This window comes from Euprymna scolopes, chromosome 32 (assembly GCF_053919585.1).
Source record: "Euprymna scolopes isolate OS-2025 chromosome 32, ASM5391958v1, whole genome shotgun sequence".
NCBI lineage: Eukaryota > Metazoa > Mollusca > Cephalopoda > Sepiida > Sepiolidae > Euprymna > Euprymna scolopes.
This window is the reverse complement of record NC_136513.1, coordinates 36476394-36498369: the sequence shown is the minus strand read 5'-3', so window position 1 is coordinate 36498369 and position 21976 is coordinate 36476394. Positions and strand designations below refer to the sequence as shown.

Here is a 21976-nt window from a genome sequence, read left to right as displayed (position 1 = left end):
ATTTCTAATGAACCGCCCCCTTAAGTAAACACTTCATCAAATCTCCAGACTAACGTATTGTACTTGCAATAACCCTTATCCCTGAGTGGCTTCCGGGCCTTGATAAGTGGTGACCACCGTGTAAAAAAAAAAAAAAAAAAAAAAGAATTTTCTCAAACGTAAAAACACTTGTGGTGGTGATCTATAAATTTTTATTTTATCAGTATTTTAAAGTCAATAAATCATTATATTCATTATTGCCACCAACAGTGGAAGATTTTGTTTTAAACAAAATCAAATAGAAAAAGAAAGATAAAGGAATCGTTTTTGGCACCGGAAAATAGGCACTTCTGATTTCGATACCCCCCAAAAGTTCCAATTTCTCCTATTCCTAACTGATTAATCATCCCAGCACGAATGCATTTGTTATAATTCACGTGTCTGTGAATGTTAAGCTAAGGAGTCTGAATGATGAGCTATCAGGTAGATATTAGTCATCACTTTCAGAGTTTGAGAAAGTGTCTTGTAATTATTAAAAGGAAAGAAGTTTAGTCTTAGTAGCATTAAATGTTACCATTAATTTACAGCCGCATTCCACAGACTAAAAATCGTTTTCTAAGCTTTCTGTCATTTCCTTAGATATGATTACATTTGTGTCCCCCACCCCCTTTCATGTCTATTATGGTGTTGTGTCACCAGTAAATATCCATTTCAGACAATTTTATATGGGAGGTCGCTTATGATATCAGAAATTGCAACAGAACCATTTAATGAACGAATAATTTCATGAAATGGACCTGTCAGCTCAACACCTTATTCATGTGATTTAACTCCATTAGATTATTTTATTTGGGGATATGTAAAGTTGTATATCTACACTGACAGACCAGACACAATAAACCACTTAAAAGACAACATTCAATGCGTTATTGCCAAACTACGACCCATTTTAAGGCATAAAGTTTATGAAGATTGGACTTCTACATTACATCAGGGTTTCCCAAACTTCAGGACACCATGGAGCTCATGAGCAGGGCAAAGATTTTTCATAGAGCACTAACAAGATAATTTCTAAAATAAATATGAAAAATATTAATTTCAAATTTTAACTTATACTTGTTCATTAGTTGTTCCTGTTTGTGATTTTACTATTTTTCGTGTTTACAACCATTTGTGTTTGCTTTTGATCAATCAAAAATTGTTGCATTTTTTGTTCATTTCTTTTTCTTGAACCATCCTGAAACTCTTTACACCTGCAGTTATGCATCATATCTGTTTCCAGTGAAATATAAAAAAGATCAATAATTAAATGTCTGTAGTCATTGAATTTTTCCAAATAATGCATATGGTCCTCTTTAAGAAAGAGCTTCTGGAGCCCCTCAGCCTCACTCACAGAGTCCCAGAGCTCTGTGGAGCCCACTTTGGGAAATCCTGCACAAATCGTAGGGCCTCAGAATTGTATTTGAATTATAAATATCAATATTAATCTTTGGAATAAACCACATATTTGCATAATAAATATATTTTTCTGCAAGTCTGCCGCCTCTTAAAATAAAAACACACTGTATATGTGTTGTGCGTCAGTAATGTGGTACTGATTTGAACCCAAATACTTGTGTCGAGTAAATGCAGAGAGGTCAAGGGGCTGCCAGTGACACATATCAAACTCATTGACTTCCATTGACAAAATGTGCACCTGTGTTGCTAAAAACTGGGTCGGTGTGTTTTGAGTGAAGGCTGGTTAACGGGAGTTACCATCTCCACACATACACCCTGATATAAATAGAAACGCACATGGGATATTTTGGGAGGGTAATCGCATTTGTAAAAAATTTTTTTACTGTGCACATCTATTTAATGGAATACAATTTGTGGCAAAATTTCAGGAAAAACTAATGGACGATTATCTGGCAATAGTCCGGACTAACGGGCGCCACTGAAAACATAGGTCTCTCTCTGATAAATTGGGGGGGGGGGACCAAAAATTCATGGAAAATGCAGGAAAAGCTAATTAGTTTACTGAGATACCTTGATACATTTATAAATTAATCTTGTAGTACTTTTAATGTACGTATGTGTGTCACAGTTTCCAGATGATAAATTATTCGATCGGGAGATCCCATTTATTAAAAAGGAGGATAGGTGATAACACACTACAAACATTAAATTATTAATATATAGATATGCTAATTTAATGTTTTTACTAGGACAACAGCATATTCTTTTCATTGTTTTGACTCAAGTGTGTATCCCTTGATATCTTATATGCTTTTATATAGAGTGATGTGGTTCTCGGTTGATTAATTGTGTCTGTGTCGGATATATACTCGAGAGTCAAAACAATGAAAAGAATATGCTGTTGTCATAGCCCTAATTATCACCTTTTATCCTCCTTTTTAATAAATAGGATATTCCAATCATCGAAAACGCAATGTAAAAAAAATTATGTCGGTTTTGGGCCATGCGTGAAACTAAAATATACCTTTTTGGTTTTCTGGCTAGGATCTAAGGGTAGTATCTGTTCTGTTTAAAAATGGTATGATATTGCAGGGTGACATACAATGGAAATGTCACAAACTCCTATAAGGATATTAGAGATAAACCGTAATAACCAGATATATTCTGACACTACATTAATCAGATTACTTAGATAAATACTTTTACAGTTTTAACAAAAAGGCTACAATAATATTGCGGGGTCCCCATTCATGCTGAACGTCCACAAAATGCCCAGCAGCAAATATATTAACTATGAAAGATGCTGCTGTGGAATTTCCACAGGTCCCACTAGTAAATACTAATTTTATTTTTACTTTTAACTTTTTTTTCACTTCAAACAAGGGGTATTACTACTTGGATGTAAAGGGCTACTATTTGGGCTCATGTCTAACAGGAGTTGAGTAGCAAGATGTCTGTTCACATTACATTTAAACTTTTGCATGCCAGTACAGTTGTGGAAGCAGGAAACAGAGATGAAATTACAAAGTCTAAGAGTATGAAGGAAGAAACTTACAGTAGAAGGTTTTCTGTTCTCTAGAGACCTCTACAGTGAAGGGATGGGATTTTGCTGCCAGACAAGTTTGTCGGGTTTACATACATCGAGGAGGTACAAGTATAAGGAGTTCATCGGAGCACATTCAATTAAAGTACTTGTTAAAACACTGCGGTGATGGGACAGAGGTTAATGCTTGGCTAATAGTGCAGGCCTATTAGATTTAAGGCTGTTTTGAACCTTGTCTAAGAGAGAGAGATTAGCGGTAGAAATTGTTTTTTTTTCATAATTGTGGAAGGAAAGAAGTTTAGTCTTAGTAGCATTAAATGTTACTACCCTATAATATAAATCTTACCTGTGTGTTTAAATGTATGTTTGTATGTATGTTTATATGTTTGTCTAAAACTGTTCTCTAGAGGCGGCGGATTTTCATGATATCGGTATCATTTTGAAGCTCGTCCCTTCGGACGACAAATATCGAAAAATTGGCTAAAAATCTTAATTCCTTCACTGGGCACTTTTCTACTGGGAGAGGTCGCTTTTTTCGCTGATATTTTCGAAAGTCATCCCCTCTTTTCAATTAGCTAGCCTTAATTTAAACCTTTGCCTATTCTGGTTTGGCGATGGGCAAACAGCAAAGACATGAAGTTTTCTTTTTCCTCCTTTGCCGTACGAGTTTGAGAGCCTGTCTGCCTACTACCACCTTTTTTTTTTTTTTTTTTTTTTTTTTTGCTCAACACACACCTTCAAACACCCGGGCAACGCTGGGCACCCAGGCTAGTTTATATAATAAACAATAACAGCTACACAATCATCTGCCTATTTTTTTTATTTTTAACTTTATTTCACTATAATATTTGTTTTATTTAACTTTAATATACGGCACAATCACGTTGACACATCAGATCACCGAAGTTAAGCAATGACAAACCTGGCCAGCACCAGATGGGTGACCATTTGGAAAGGTGAGGTGCTGTATGCAACGCACAGAGTCGTAGAAATTTCCAGGTTGGTATCTTGAGGTGCATTTAACTCACTGGGGAAGATGCACCCCTGAATCAAGACGGAAAACAACGAATAACTACCGTCTTTACCGTGTCTCTACAATTTGGAGAGTCGTAGTCACCGACACTTAAAACAGCAAAGCTGCTGCTGATGATTTCACCCCAAACAAGACATATTCCAAAGAAATGTAATCTGTGATTAGGAGTCAGATTTATAATTGACAACCTAAGTGGGGAGTTGTGCAGCAAGATGTTCACATTACTTGTTGGTACAGTTGGAAAAACAGAAGCAGTGAAGAAATTTCAAATGCAAGCAGTCCGAAAAAGGGAGCTATTTCAACAGTAAGTTTTTTGATATCATAAGATCTGTGGAGTGTAGATGTAATGTTGTCCATAAGCCAACACTCGTTGTGTGCAACCTCAGTCGCAAAGAAGATCAAGACAAAGAATAGGAAATAACTCCAACTCACTTGTTCTTTAAAGCAACATTTATTTGTTCATTCTGTCTTTACCACTATGATGTCCCTCACGTGATAATCTTCTCAAGCATCTGTCATGCCTCGCACGAGAATCGCAAACGTTACCCACGCCTCCCACACGATCTCAGACGTTACCCACGCCTCCCACACGATCTCAGACGTTACCCACATCTCTGATCATTTTTTTAAAAGACTTTTTTTTTTCTTTTCTGGTGACATCATCTCGCATCCATTTACATCCGCGCTATGCTACACAGATGCATTAATTCTTAAAAAATATACTTGTCTCAAGCAAAAATCATGCCAGCATAAATCCGGTTAAAAATCTTTCCCAGGTAAACAATTAATCCAGTCAGAATCAGCACAGTATAGTGGACTTTTCATGTCAAGACGGTTACCACTGAAGTCTTCAAAGCGAGTCAATATATTTTATAAAGTGATTTTTTCATCAGATCGATTCGTTTTTATCACCCATGATTATAAATATAATCGCCCAAATCTTTGTGGGCATGGCTTCTTACACATGCCAAAATTACTGCAACAGGAATTCCACAGAAAAGGGGTGCAATTTTGCTGCTGTGCAATTTTTAAGCGGCCAGTGTGACCCATCTCTTGGATGCTGGCTGATTCTTTTCACCTTTCCTGACCTGGCATCATATCATCCTGAGATAGAAATACACACGTATACAAGAAATGGTCTCTCATACCCACACACACACTATATATAAATATATATATATATATATATAAATATATATATAGTCTCCCCCTCTTTTGGTTGAGCACTTTGTTAATATATTTTCACCCAACGCGTATTCAAGCGATTAAGCAAAGCCCACTGTTTGTGTGTAAACAAACTGACAGTTTGAGCACTGTGTGTCGGGCAAAGGCTAATTTAATAGGAATTTGAGGAGAAATATTTATGGGAACTGATTTGTGGTCCGATGGTTAGAGCTGCCGACTGTCAACCCGATAGTTGTAGGGGCGATCCACGGCTGGGAAAAGGTGTATGTCTAGCCGCACTAATGAGTTGTGATACAACGAAACAGTACTGTATGTGGATGACATATATGAGGGGCGTGCAATAAGTAATGGCCCTGATCCACTTCCAGTTGTCTGATATAGCTGAAATTTTGCATGTGCAATGATTTATATCTCTACAGGTGATGTGGCAAATTACAGCTCTGAACGAATTGTGGTTTCTGTTTTACAGGTGTTTGAACTGAGTCAGGTGTAAAATAGAGCCTGTTGAATGTCGAGCAGTGATCCGGTTTTTGTATTTGAAAGGACGCACACCACAGGAGACTTTTGATGAAACGAAAGAAACTTATGGTGATAATGCCCCATCATATGACCTTGTAAAATGCTGGCATCGTGAATTCAAACATGGCCGGAAGTCAATGGAAACAGCTCCCAGACCTGGTTGCCACCCTTCTGCCATTGATGAGGCATCTGTCCGTCAAGTTGAGGCTTCCATTTTGGAAGATTGGCGCATTACTATTCGCCAAATAGCCCAAGATGTCAAGATTAGTACAGGGTCTGTGGAAACTATCATTCATGACCATTTGCATATGCATAAGGTGTCTGCCAGATGGATTCCCAGGTTGCTCACACCATTCCAGAAGCGAGAACGTGTCGAGTGCTCAAGGATGAATTTGGAGATGTGCCAAGAAGATGAGTCAAAGTTTTTCAAAAGACTGATTACACAAGATGAAACCTGGGTCCATCACTATGATCTAGAGACCAAAGCCCAATCAATGCAGTGGAAGCACTTGGACTCACCACCTCCAAAGAAGGCAAGGGTGCAGCCTTCTGCTGGCAAGGTCATGCTCAGTCTTCTGGGACCAGGATGGAGTAGTGATGACAGATTTCCTGGCAAAGGGTACAGGAGCCTATTATGCTTCACTTTTGAGGAAATTAAGGGAAGCTATCAAAATCAAGAGGCAGGGCAAGATCAGCAAAGGTACCCTCCTCCTGCAAGACAACGCTGCGGTCCACAACTCGCATGTCACCAGATCAGAAGTATGGGCGCGTGGTTATGAAATCCTCCCCATCCTCCCTACTCTCCTGACCTTGCACCCTCTGACTTTCACCTCTTCCCAGCCATGAAGTTGTTTTTGAAAGGAAAGCATTTCCCAGATGATGCAGCCTTGATTTCTGAAGTCACGTCGTGGTTGGAGGACCAACCTGGGGTGTTCTACAAAAACGGTCTCCAGAGCTGCATCAAACGATGGGAGAAATGCATAACTCTGGGTGGTTCCTATGTAGAGAAAGACTAATAACTGTGCCAAGTTTCGTTGCTCTACTGCTATGGGAAGTGGGTCAGGGGCATTACTTATTGCACGCCCCTTGTGTGTGTGTGTGTGTGTGTGTGTGTGTGTGTGTGTGTATATATATATATATATATATACACAAATGTGAAATGGTCATGCAAAGAATGTTGATTTTTAATTCGGTCTGTTAAACATTTTTTACCCTTTGAATTTTGATTAGCAAAAGTTTGAACCGATGGTATGTGGAAAAAAAAAAAAAAAAAATCCTCTCATGAAATACCCCCCCCCCCCCATTCCCAATCTTTCTGTTTCCCTTTGAATAAAACAGAAAACTTATATGGGTATTTGTTAATTATAGTTATTTCTACGATTCAAGTTTCCAGTTCGCTTCTGGTTGCCCCTTCCCATGTTAAGAATGGCTTTTCTAAATAACTATATAATCTTCTTCAGTTGTATTTTGTTGAACTCTGGAATGTTTCTGTTGAATTCGAGAATTTAGATAGAATTTCAAAATAGAACAAGAAAAAATAAAATACAATTGCAAATTACTTAGGACCTCTATCCAGTTACAGCTGACAGAACGGGGGCATGCTACCCCATGAAGTAAATAAAGGGTTCCGTATTATTTGAAATCATTGGTTCTCATTTTGAATGTCATTTTCACAACGTTTCGGTCAATATAATCTTCAACATTCTTCAGGTGTATCTTGTTGAACTCGGGAATTTTGACGGAATTTTGAGTGGGACCCTTTATTTACTTCATAGGGGCAGTATGCTCTTGTTCTGTCAGCTATGATTGGATAGAGTTCCTAAGTAATTCACAATTGTATTTTCCGGTCGCCCACAGTGAGGATTGAACCTTCAACCTTCAGGAGAAGGTCACTTTTTACAGTTGATTTTTCCAAGTACTTTAACCACTACACCACGGATCCTTGCATAACAGTAATCCAATGAATCCAAATAATACGAATAACCAATCCTCATCTCAAAAATTCACAAACATAATAAAGGATTCCATTTGAAATTCTGTCCAAATTCCCGAGCTTGACAAAATATACCTGACAAAGACGGAAACCGAAAGCATCTAATATGGAAAATAAAAGTTTTGTGGCTTTGCATTTGTAAATGTACATATGTACACTAAAAAAAAAAAAAAATTGAACTAATCGTATTAAAGTGTTGCTCTTCTGGAGGTTGAGTGTTCAATCCTCGGTACAGGCGAAACTCAAAACACATTGTTATTATTTTTTTTAATCCTTTGAGATGAGGTTTCATAATTTGTGTCTCTTTTCTGCAAACTGTTATCCTCATCTTCATAATTGTTGTTGTTTCAGCATGTTTCGGCCAGTTCATCCTCTGGCCTTCTTTAGATGGTTAACTGCGATGGCCAGAGGATTAGTTGGCCAAAACGTAGTGAAACAACAACTATGAAGATGAGGATAACAGTCTGCAAAAAAAAAAAAAAAAAAATACAATTGCAAATTACTTAGGATTTCTACCCAGTCATAATCGACTAACGCAAAGATACTACTCCTGTGGATTAAATAAACGGTTCCGTTCACAAATTTCATGCAGATTCCAGAATTCGACAAGATAAACTCAAAGAAGGTCGGAAGTTACATCAATCGAAACGTTGTGAAAAATAACACTCAAGTTGAGAACAGTAGTCTGAAGATTCCAAATGATACGAAAAACCAATTCTTATCTCAAAAATTCAGAAACGTAAAATTGGAGAATTTAGTTGTAAAGTTTCAATCCTCACTGCGGGCGGCACTCAAAATATATGAGTTAATTATTTAGTCATGACTGATGTAATGAGAGCATGCTATCCCCATGTTTTTTAAAATTATTTTTACATAGGCATCACCACTTACCAAGGCCAAAAGGCCACTCGATGATAAGGGTTAAAGAGTGTACAGTAGAAATTGGACAATATAGTAATCGTTAGTAATGGAAATTCAGTAAATTTAACTTATATGGAATGGCTCATCAAAAACTTGTTTACGTTAGACTTGAAGACAACCATATTGTAGTCAGCTGGAAAGCAGGAAAACAGAAGACAATTCCATAGGCAGTTCTAAGAAAGAAGCTTTGTTCATGGAATCTATGTTTAGATTTAGGCACAGACAAAGAGTGGGGGAAATTATTGATAGTGTTTTCTGCTAGACGGGGGTTTCTTGTGAAAGTTTGGCAAAGGGGGACCATAGATGGGAGCTCAATTGAGCACTTGCCATGAAAATAACGGAAAAGGGTTAAATGAAAGGGTTCAGCAGAAAGATTCCCCTGAAGAAGGTCGGAGGTTACATCAAGCAAAACATTGTGAAAATAATACTGAAGATTCGAACAGTAGTCTGAAGTATGCAAATAATAAAAATCAATATGATTATCACACAAAATCAATCACAAAAAAACAAAAAAAATCAATATAATTATCACACAAAATACTGGACAAGGTGTCATGCGCTTTTAAGTTAACGAATTTAAACTTATGTCGCTGTAACATTAAAAATTTTATTTATTTATTACATTTTAACGCCAAACAAGGCACAGTGCCACTTTTGATTTTGACGAGTACCACAGTGATTTTGATGCATCAGGGACATAAGTTGCAGGGATGCCATGTAGGGAGTTGAGCAGCAAGATGTCTGTTCGCATTACACTTGAACTTCTGCATGTCAGTACAGTTGGGGAAGCAAAAACCTGGAAGAGAATTCCAGAGTCTAGCAGTTCTGGGGAAGAAACTATTAGAGTAGAAGGCTTTCTTACATTTAGGGATCTCTACTGTGTAGGGGTGGGACTTTTCTGCTTGTCGGGTTTGACGGGGGGGGGGTATTTACGTCAAGAGGGTACAAGGGCTTGTGGTTCATCGAAGCATCCACTTAAAATACTTGCAAAACAGGCAGAGGGATGCAACATTTCATGTGGGACAGAGGTTGAAGCCTAGATGACATGATGGGCAACGTCGATACCTCCCACAATAATTTCAAAAATAAGTATACGGTAATCCTAAAAACAGATAAAAAAACCCCACAAAAATGTAATCGCCCCTCCCCCCAAGAAGTACGTTAAAACCTCCCCACCAGAGACATTTCGGCAGAAGGGATACGAACATAAGAAGCTATTCTCCGGATATTGAACACTTTTTGATGACTATATACCAGTTTATGCGATTTTTTTAAAGCTGTCTCGGTCTAGAAAGATTTCTCATTACGATCTGTTGCAAGGAAAACAAACTGAAAATAATTCAGTTTTAAAAATAACAAAGTAGAATTTGGTTTAACCGAAATAAACGTTTTTATGTTATAAAAATGATTAGTTATGATTTATTGTGTTATTAAAAGAAAAAAAAAATGAGCAGTTACGATGTCAAAAACAATGTAATTAACGTAACCCTTAAGATAAGAACAATGTTTTCTTTTAGTTTAACCGCTGATAAAAAAAATGCCAAATAAATAATACAAAGTTTCAAAATCTTAATCCTGTTAAAATGCAAAAAAAAAAAAAGAAACTTAAAAAAATGCAAATGAAGGTTTTTTTTTTAAATTAAAGAATCATAACTGGATTGGAATTTTTGATTCCTTTAAATAAAAATATAATCCTCAATTGATTTAAACCTACGATTAAAAAAACAAATGAAGCATGCATGGGCTCCCGTGAGTGCACAGTGAACGAGACATAAAAAAAGAAAAAAATGACTAAGTTCAGCATTTTCCCCCTCCCCCATTTAGCCCCAAAAGTCCCCAGGGGACGTCAAATCCTGGTGAAAATGAACAAACAGTGCAATTTTAGGCTTTAATATATGTAAATTTGAGTTCTGCACCACGCAAAAAAAAAAAAAAAAAAAAAAAAAAAAAAAAAAAAATGACTAAGTCCATCATTTCCCCACCCCTACCCCATTTAGCCCAAAAAGTCTACAAAGCCTTAACATAATCAAATTTGAGTTCAGCACCATGCAAAACTGCTAAATAGACATACACAGAAAATTTTGGACAAATATGGTAACCTAGTTCCAAAAAAAGGAGTGTTTTTATTAGTCCTAAAAAAGCCTCTGGGCCCCTTTCTCCAAGAGTTATCGCGAAGTATAAACAAACAAAATTATATAGAAATCAGTTACAACTTTTCAGAGAGTTTTATAAAAATCCAAGGCATCAATTTTTTTTTTTTTAATAAGCACAAAAGTGTCAATTTTAACCATTTTAATCTAAAAGGTGCCCCAAGGGGGGTACCGGATTTTCCCGGAAAATCTGTTCTGTTACTTTTTTTACTCATATCATGTTTAATGCTTGTGCAAAATTTCAAAAAATTCCAAGGCACAGTTATTGAAAAAAGTGCGGACAGACGAACGGACAAGAGTGAATTTACAGGCCCACCCTCCTTTTGCCGGGAGACCAAGAAAAATCAAAATAATGAAATTGTTTTTTGCTGTAATATAATTAGCCACTGAAATTACAAAACAACCCTGTAAAAAATAAAAAAAACACGATAGGTGTATGGGAACCTCAAAACTAATAGTTATGAGACAACCTCCTAATCCACTGGGCTACAGCACTTATTACAAAATCACGTTGAAAATTCTTGTGGTTAAACGAATTCAGAGGACAGTGCTTGAGGCATGTGCAGTTGCTGAAATCGTTTGAAAGCAAATATTTTATGTGACTCCCACTTGATATAAACCTATTTCAATACAAAATTATTGACTTTTTTCCAATTTTTATATATTTGAGAGATTGATCTTTCTAACAATGCACATGACAAGTTTTTAGCAGGCATACAAATACGCAGACAACTTTATATAATAGACTAGCCTGGGTGCTTGGCGGTAGGCAGGCAGGCTCGAACCCGTACCATGAAAGGGGAAAAGAACGTAACGCCCTCCCCCCTATTAAAAAAACAAAAAAAAATTAATGTGCTTGCTGTTGCGTCCATTGTCAAACCAGAAGTGACGTAGGTTTAAATTAAGGCTAGATCATTGAAAAAAAATGGGATGACTTTCGAAAATATCGGTAAAAAAAGCGACACCTGCCCAGTTGATAGTGAAGGAATTAATGTTTTTGGCCAATTTTTCCATATTTGTTGTCCGAAGGGTCAAGCTTCAAAGCGATAGCAATTTTGTGAAAATCCGGCGCCTCTGTCTAAAGTTTTAGGCAGACATACAAACATACATACATTTAAACAGACAGGCGAGATTTATATAACAGAAGATTCCCAATTATTTGTTACTTTGATAAAAAACAAAAACAACATTAAACCTCCTCCGGCAGTATCTTCTACGTCATATCTTAATGAGTTAATAAGATAATTAGAACTCGGAGGCTTGATAAGATGGTAGCTGAAATTGGTCAATTAATGTTTGACCTTCAATAAATACTAGGTTCAGGTAGATATTGACTTGTTCGCGTGCAATGCTACCATTTGCATTTTTTTCTTTTTTTTACTTTTTATTTGTTACAAAAGAGAATTTGTTTTTAGAATAATTTGGGTTAAAAGAAAAAAAAATAAATAAATAAAAAGGCCGATCTAACAACCCTGCAAAAACCTGGTATGTAAACAATGTGTGATGAAACGAAGTCTTGTAGTGAATTATATGAAAAATAATTTATTAAAATAATTTAAGTATTTATAATAGTATTTTAACTTTTTTTTTTTTTTTCTAAATAACTAGCAGGTTGCCTGGCATTACCCGGTCATAAAATACGCTTAAATATATTTTGATTAATGCAGATTTTGTATTTATTATTATATTGAACCCAATATACAGTAATGATTTAAAAATTAAACAAAAATAAAAAACACTTGAGTACCACAACTGAGAATTGAAACCAAAACGTATAGCTTACGATTTATTTTTTCCTTTGATGTTAATGCCCGAGCTATGAAGACATGTTTACTGCAAGGCTAAAAATTAAAACACGAACCATTATGTTACGCATGCATGTTTGTAATGCTGTCGTTCGACCTTCAACTGGAAAATTCTATTTCTTTAATTTCCACACTTTTGCATTGATTTTCCCCGATTAAAACCCAAATATACACAATATATAATATTTCACATAGATTCGAATACCCTATGTATTAAGTTTCATATCTATAAACCAAATACTGACAGAGAAGGTTGGTAGGCAATAATATATACGCATGCATAAATATATATAGAAAAAGGTTTGTGTTTAATATAACCTTTTTAAGCAAATATTACGCAAGTATAAATCATGTAAAATATCTGCATAAATACAATTATACATAATAGTTAACAAAAGATGATCATCCCATAAGAAAACCGGAAAAACTAATAGGGAATTGAAATGAATTTTTTTACAAGAATATGAAAATTAGTTAGATCTTTTGCAGAAGAATGCAATTCCACAGCCTATATGTAACAAAGTTGTGTTTTCTTTTTAGATAAATAGAAAAAAGGGTTTTTAATATGAATATCAAGACACAAAAAAATTTACAGGAGTATAGATTTGTAAACTCCTTGTGTCATTATTATTTTTTTTTTTTGTCATTATGAAAAACTATTCTGGGAATTATTAAAATTGATTCCTGGAATAGTGAAAGTGCTTATTTAGCTTCATTTTAATTGAACGTAAACTTAATTTACTTTTTAAATAACTGGCAGGGTTACCCGGTGTTGCCCGGAGCAAAAGTGTAACATATTTCTAATAAAGCTTCCACATCTGTCCTGATTTCCCTCCCTTCTTATTCTCTGTCCAGCCAATACACTCGACACACACACACACACTTATATATTACTCAAGGAATGAGTCGGCATAATGGAAATAACTCCTTGAAAAAGTTATTTCCCTTTAATTATTATATGAAATGGCCAACTCCTCTTCCCCCACTGACGAAATTTGTGCCAGTTTAGAATAAAAATATATTTTTTTTCTTTTAGATATGATTCACCCAAGACAACAAACATCAATCAAGAAAATACCAACTTTGTGTTTTGTAGTTTTAACTGGACATACTAACACACACAACTGCCCTTTCTATTATAGATAGCCTACTTCTGGATTCAATATGATGTAATCTTTGTAAAAACCTCGATAATACTAGAATATTTAAACAATTTAAACATGTTTTGCTTCAGATTTCAGGCATAATACTAAGTATGTTCTACTGCAGATATCCTAACTGTAATCTCTGAACATATATATACTATGCACTGGATAAAGCAGAGAATGCTAGAGCAGTAGCCCTAGATATATCTAAGGCCTTTGACAGGGTATGGCATGATGATCTCATGAAAATCAGGTCCTATGTTAAGTATTCGTCCAGTAATACCATAATTAAATCTTTCTTAAATAAGAGAAGAATCCAGGCTGTCCTCGATGGTCATACATCATACATCGATCCTTGGACCTTTATTATTGCTGATATTCATAAATGACCTCCCTGATAAAATTGTCTCTAAGATAGGTATATTTGCTGACGACACACGCTCTATAACAGCCACAAAGGGAAAACAAATGAACATGTATCCAAGGCAATAACGGAAACCCTAGAGAAAAACCTCTGGTTTGTGGTGGAATGGGGATAAAAATGGATGGTCACATTCAATGCTGCCAAGACCAAGCTCCTTTTCTTTAATAACTACAAGAAACCTTCTCAACTACTACTACTAGCTATGACTAATGATAAATTACCTGAAAGTACTTCGTTCAAACTCTTTGGCTAAATGTTCACGGAGAACACGAGTTGAAACCGATACATTGAGTGTACTGCCAAGACTGCTCCAAAGAAGATGGGCTCTCTCTACCATACTAGAAAATTATTTATGCCTGAGAGTATCCTGTGCCTTTACAAAGCCACCCTTCGTCCATGTATGGAGTATTGTGTTGCTACATTTGAGTTAGTGCATCTGCTACTAGTCTCCCTCTTAGAGTTTAAAAGAGAATCGATGAAATGTTGTATCCCTCTGCCTGTTTTACAAGTACTTTAATGGTAGGTGCTCCTATGAACTACAAGATTTTGTATCCCCTTGACGTAAATACCCCAACAAACCCGACAAGCAGCAAAATCCCACCCCTACACAGAAATCCCTATATGTAAGAAGGCCTTCTATTCTAATAGTTTCTTTCTAGGATTGCTAGATTTTGGAATTTCCTTCCGGGTTCTTGTTTCCCTGACTGTACCGACATGCAGAAGTTCAAGTGTAATGTAAACAGACATCTCGCTGCTCAGTTTCCTACATAGTACCCCTACAAATTATGTCACAGAAAGTAGTCCCCTACATCAAAGTGGCATTGTGAAAATTGTGGAAAAAAAAAAAAAAAAAAAAAAAAACAATTGAAAAAACTTCCTTAATGTCTGAACACAGCAACCTAGGAAGAAAATGGCTGCCAAGTTCAAGTTTATGTAATAACTGAAACAGCATCAAGTGTAATTATTTAAAAAAAAAAAAATAAATAAATAAAAAAAAGAAGGGGTGGTTAATGAGAGAAGATATGATCTATTTTTAGTTAAAAAAAAGTTTGTGGCATCTTTTGTTTATTAAATTTTTTTTTTTTTTTAAAAAGGAAATCACCACTTATCAAGGCCCGGAAGCCACTCGGGGATAAAGGTTATTGCGTGTACAGTAATCAATGAGATAGTATCGTAGTAATCGTTATTATTGGAGATTTGATAAAGTGTCTTACTTAAGGGGGTGATTCATCAGGAATTTGTTTATGTTGGACTTGAAGACATCCAAGTTGTAGTCAGGTGGGAAACAGGCAAACAGAAGAGTTCCACAGGCGTGCAGTTCTAAGAAAGAAGCTTTTTTCATGGAATCTACGTTTTGATTTAGGCACAGATAAAGAGTGGGAAAAATTACTGACAGTGGTTTAAGCTAGACGGGTGTGTTTTTGTGAAAGATTGGTTAGAGGGGACCAGAGACTGGAGCTCAGACGAGCACTTGCCATGGAAATAATGATAAAACAAAGACAGGCTCACAACGTCTCTTCTGTGGGAGAGAGGTTGCAGGGAAGAGAAAAGAGCATCCCCCACTAAGCCACGAAGTCTATTTTGTACTCTGTCAAGGCAGGATAGGCTGTTTTTAGCAGCTCCAGCTCAGATGTGGCAGCAGTATTCCATCCTTGGACGTACTTGGCTTTTATAGAGATAGAGAATTGCATCAGCAGCAAGATATCTTCTGGAGCGGTAGAAGGATCCCATCATTTTCCCAGCGACCTGGACAACAGACTTGATGTACGTGTTCCATTTCAAACCCAGAAGTTTGTCAAAACATGGAGCCTCCCCAAGGCGAGAGCCATCCATAGATAGGAGGTCGAATTTTTCAAGTTTTTATCACGCATTTTTAATAGCGATTTCTGACACTGCTACCCATTTAGTACTTGCCAAGGTCATCGCTGCTTAACTTTTGTGTGTGAGCTGGTGTGTCAACATGATTATGCTGTGATTATTAAGTACAGAATAGTTATAAAACACCCTCCACGTTAAAAATGGCTTTCTAAATAGCGTTATTATTTCAGCACAATACTGTCTCTGCATAAGTACCAAAAACACATAGAAAAAAAATGCCTCTATGGGGTCATGTTATACAATAAAGAACAAACAAAAAAGTAGTAAAAAAACAAATTTATCTATATATCTATATATAAAAGTGAATGTCTGTCTGTGTACATTTCCCTACCAAATAACCGTCAATTTTTGGTCTACAGACTCGAGATTTGACATAAGGGGTATTGAGATTTGAGAAAATCTTTTTGATCGGTTTTCAGTCAGAAATTTGGCTGTTAAGGGGTCAAAGTTCAACGATTTGACCTTTGAGAACTCTACCAAACTCCTCCGCCAATTTTGGGTCTAAACACTTTAAATTTTAGATATAGGTTCCTTGGACATGAATCTAACTTAATAACTTGATTTGAGCCCCAAACAGTAAATGTTAAGGGGTCATAATTGGGGCCAAAGTTTTTTTTTAAATTGAACTCTGCGGTCTCTACCAAATTACTCAACCAATTTTTGGTCTAAACATTTGAAATTTTACATAAAGTGTATTCAGACATAGGCCAAGCTTTTTAATCGTTTTTTTTTTTGTTTTGCTGAAAATTTGGCTTCCAAGTGGTCAAAGTTCAAAAGGTTTTACCTTTGTAGTCTCTAGTAAACTATTAAGCTAATTTTGTGCCTAAACATTTGAAATCTTACATAAAGGGTATTCAGACATGCAGCAAGTTTTTTAATCAGTTTTGGGGCGAAAATTTGGCTGCCAAGAGGTCAAAGTTTACAGAGTTGACACTTGAAATTTTAGATGTAGGTTACTTGGACATGGGTCAAACATTTTACTTTAATTTGAGCCCAAAACAATAAATGTTAATAATGTTGGGGTTAAATTTTAAAAAAGTTTGGCCTCTGCGGTCTCTACCAACTTTTCTCTATGGTCGTTAAGGAAGCCTTTAACATAGATAGGCATTGCCGTACATATTCACACTTTTTAATATATACCTATGCACATAAAGTTATGAAAAGTACATAGGGCCCAACCAAAGCCGGGCTGAATTGCTAGTATATAACAAATAAATGTTACCGAACCTGCGAGGATATACATTAGACCTTCTGCATGATCACACTGGTGTTTGCTCAGAGATGTACCGACGATCTCCTTTTGCACTGTGTTCTGCAGTTCTGAACGTGCTGCCTCAGAATTGTGTAAATGAACATGTCATATTTTCGGAGTTCTGTATTGTCGGGTTTGTATTACTGTACACATAGATTCGAAAAAGTTGTCAAAAAACAAATATATAACAAATAAATGTTATCAAAGGCAAGATAAGTTACTTTTCTACCAAACTGGATACATTTTTTTTTGTGTTTTTATTCAATGTAACATCATCAAAAACATGCAGTGTTTACCGATGTATTGGAAAATTCAAAATAGTGCCCGACACTCTCTTTAACATGGTAAGTTTGGGAAAAGGTGTTATAAATAATAAACTAGACAAAATACTATTAAAAAACCACCGAATATATGTCAACTTATGTCACAGTAACATATATTGAGTGAATTTCTAACAGTATTTTGTCTAGTTTATTATTTATAACATCTTTTCCTGAACTTACCGTGTTAAAGAGAAAGTCGGGCGCCATTTTGAATTTTCCAATACATCGGTAAACACTATGCTTTTTGAGCTGAATAAACATGTTACATTGAATAAAAACACGAAAAATATATCCAGTTTGGTAGAAAAGTAACTTATCTTGCCTTTGATAACATTTATTTGTTATATATTTGTTTTTTTGACAACTTTTTCGAATCTATGTGTACAGTAATACAAACCCGTATTGTCTAACTACCGTGATTTTTTATGCATTCCCTAATTGCCTAAGTAGCTGCTGTCACTTGCTAACGCTTTAGGACGATGGCTTAATTATAATTAAAAACAAAACAAAAAACAACAACAACAACAAAAACAAACAAACGCAACATAACTTACTTTTCTACCTACCTAGATAAATGGATTTAACTTATTTTAAAGCGTTTATCAACTTTAAATGCATGTAGTGACACGCGTTTAAATTAAAATAACAAAGATCGCCGACATGAGGTACAGAGGTACATACACCTTTATCTTTGGAATAATCGCTGAAAACTCAAAAATAATATTGATAGAAATCAACCCAATAAATGTCACAGTGATATTTATTTGGTAGATTTCTACCATTTTTTTTTTTTTCAGGTTTGAACAAATGCACCTGAAGATCGGAGATTATATCGATCGAAACGCTGAAGGATATAATAAGTCAGCATGTGGATAAGTTGCAACTTACACAAATTATCAATCTTCGTCTAAAAAATTCAGAAACACCCAAGTTTGACAAGATATACCCGAAGAAGATCGTAGGCTACAACGGCCGGAGAATAGTAGTCAAAATTATAGAAACAATATCAATCTACATCTAAAAAAATCCCGAAGTAAAATTGTATGCTGCTTTTAGGTACTTGTGCAGTTTATGAACCGTGTTGAAAGGTATTATTTCGAAAGTCAGGTGCTTATGCAGTATGCACTTATTACACCGCGCTATTTTTAAAAGTAATATTTTAAAGTTACATTTTACGATATCTTATTTTTTTAAAATCATTATTAAAGGTGCGCGTAGAAGCGGCAGCGGCACGGCACCCCCCTCTGTATTTTTTATTTTCGTCTTTTTTTTTTTTTTTTTTTTTTTTTTTTAATTTTTCGGGATATTATCAGATGGACACTAGTCTACCAGATTATAGAAAAATTAATGTTTAAAAAGTCAATATTTGTATGGGGTGCTCAGTTTGTAATGCAACGTTCTTGTAAACCGATCATCCATTTCAGAACCACTCGACGTTTTTAGGTCAAATTTCGCGAATTTAGTCTTTACCACTTCCATACGTGTGCCTTATTAAATTGTTAGGTGAAAGTACAGAATAGTTACAAAACACACTTCCCATGTTAAGAATAGGTTTCTAAATAAAGTTATTTCAGCAAGGTGCAAGTGCATGAGTACCGAAAGCCGTTCTTAACATGGGGAAGGGCTGGGGCTTAAAGCTATTCCGTACTAATTCACTGAACAGAGGATACAGCAAAAATTGAATTTAATTTGAAAATCCTAATTTAAAAATAGCACAGTCGGTAACTGCACAGGCATTTCGTTTTAAACGGATATGATTTTTTTTTAATGCATCCTAAAATGTCACCATTTTAGAATATATAAATAACATATGCATAAGTTAACGAATTTCAAAACAATTCGTGAAAATTGTAAAAAAAAGAAAAAAAATTAATAAAAAAAATAATCTCACCGGGTGAAAGAGACTAGTGAAACTGAGAAATCACACACAAAAACAATTATGAACAAAAAACATTACGTCCAATCGCACTTGTCATTTAACTGCCCTCAAAAGAAAATTATGGCTATGCATAAATTAAATAAATAACACGACTAAAAGAAAGATTGTCATTTCAGATGCCAGACATACCTGTGGAAATCTGTTGGTCTGGTAACCTGGCACGGCCTAACAGATGCAAAATAAGGCGTCGTTGAAGAGAATTTTCTGCTTTTTACTTTAAACGTTGAAGAGCATCAGATACAAGGGAAGATAACTCTACCACACTTTTTTTTGTGCTTCTACACTATTCGGACGAAATTTCGGAAATCGTAACACTGAAAACAATGGTATCAAACAATCAGTTGAAACCATTAAAATTTTTTTTTTTTATCTGAAAACTCCATTTATCGACTAGAAAATATCGTCCCAATTCTGTAGAAGCCCCCTCCTTTTTATCTGTGATTTTTTTTTTTTTATAGAATCAATCCTGGTTTGTTAAACAGACTGTTTGGAATCTGAGGAGGAGAGTCGGGACGCATGGAAAAGAATAAAACAAAACAAAGCAAGGTACTTGTACAGTTTAGTCAAGACATTAAAAAATAAAAATATCGAAAAGAGTTTAAATTGTATGTATCCGTTATGGAACGAAGTTCTCCGAAAAAGAAAAAAAAAAAAAAATTTCACTTAATTTCATCAAGTAGTTTTTTTTTTTTTTTTTTTTTTTTACGGCGAAAAAACAATTTGTGATGATACCGAGCAAAATGTTCGATTTTTAGGAAGAAAAGCTAGTATTAAAGATGGGGAGGGGTGTCAGCGGTTTACATGGAGTTATCTCCCTTTGGCATTTCTAAAATTCAAACAATTTTTTTTTTAAATCCAAGATGGCTGCCTTCAACGCGCTCTGATAAAAACGTGTTTTTTCCGCTGTAAAAAACAAAACAAAAACAAAACAAAAACTACTTGATGAAATTAAGTGAAATTTTTTTTCAGAGAACTTCGTTCCATAACGAATACATACAATTTAAACTTTTTTCGATATTTTGAGTTTTTAATGTCTTGACTAAACTGTACAAGTACCCAAAACAAAACAAAACAACACAACCTGGCAAATATATCCGGTAAACCAAAGGCAAGAGAGACACAAACAATTGCACTTAAAGAAACAGTTACAATCTTTAAAAGGTTTTTCTGTTAGAATGTATGAAATTTTGTGTGAATGTTTGGCGTCCGGGTGGATGCCCCATGCCTAACTAGAACAAAATGGTAAAAAATATTAAAAAAAAAAAAAACAAAAAAAAAAAAAAGGGAGTTTTTTATATGACATTATTTAAGTTACCGTTTTATTATTTTATATAATTTTTATGGGAGTGGGGTCTCTGTTACCATCCGTTTAGTGGCAAAATTAATAGAGTATTTTGTGTGTGTGTGTGGGGGGGGGAGATGCTGCTCGGACTTAACGTTAATTTTTGGTTAAAGTAATGCGCGATGGTTGAGTTAGGGAGAGTTTTTTTTTTGTTTGGAGCAGATTTAGTGTTAGTAGTAGAGTTACGGTATTTTAAACTTTCTTAATTGGAGCAATTTCTCTTGGATTAATTTTTGGTTTTCGTATAGTCGATTAGTACGGTGTTACTGTAAGTTAGAGCGAGGTTAAGGCTAGAATTTGAATCAAACTGTTTTTTTTTGTTTGTTTCTTGTGCACTACTAGATGGAATCAATTTTTTAGTTTTTAGTTGGAACATGGGGAGAGTGCATAGCAGGGGCAGGCAAATGCAATTTCAGGAAAATAAATGCATGTTTTTTTTTTTTTTTTTTTTTTCATATATATACATAGTAGAGTATAAATCCCTAGATGTAATAGAGCCTTCTACTCCAGTAGTTTCTTCCCCAGGACCGCTAGACTTTGGAATTCCATTCCGGGTTCCATCTTCCCCAATTGTACTGACATACAGAAGTTCAAGTGTAACGTGAACTGACCCCTGATGCTTATGTCCCTGATAGTAACCCGCTACATCAAAATGGCAATGTGCCTTGTTTGGGGTGAAAATGTAATAAAAAAATAAATAAATAAAAAATAAACTTATAATAACATAAAACTGAGTTTTTTAAACAATTTTTAATAAAACATTATCATAAAGTTTGGCGCTTCTACACTATTGGGACGAAATTTCTGAAATCGTAAAACTGAATTTCACATGAAAACAATGGGATCTATGTATTCCTCGTATGTTTTAAATGATTATATAAAAAATTACGAAAATCAATAAGATAAAAAATTATTTATTAAAGAAAATAAGGCCAATGTCAAGTTTCTTTCCAACTCCCCCCAAAACTTTAAAATGACGACTTTTATAGGTTTTCAGTGGTGCTGAAAACGAATATCACATTTAAATTTGGGGCAGATAAGTAGTTTTCATGACATAAAGAAATTACTTTTTCAAAAAGTGGAGGAT

General features: G+C 35.2%; 1 protein-coding gene across 3 annotated transcripts in view; it reads right to left on the bottom strand.

Moving 5' to 3' along the window:
• The window catches only part of LOC145256257 (uncharacterized), a 43603-nt gene extending 23555 nt beyond the window's left edge, over nucleotides 1-20048 (bottom strand). The window contains exon 1 of one of the 3 annotated variants that reach the window (XM_080114915.1): nucleotides 19677-20048. The gene's annotated coding sequence lies outside the window, so the exon portion shown is untranslated. Of the gene's footprint in view, nucleotides 1-19499; nucleotides 19605-19676 lie in introns of those variants that run through there. The other 2 variants (XM_080114917.1, XM_080114916.1) reach the window with 2 other exon arrangements.
• Nucleotides 20049-21976: the final 1928 nt, after the last annotated feature.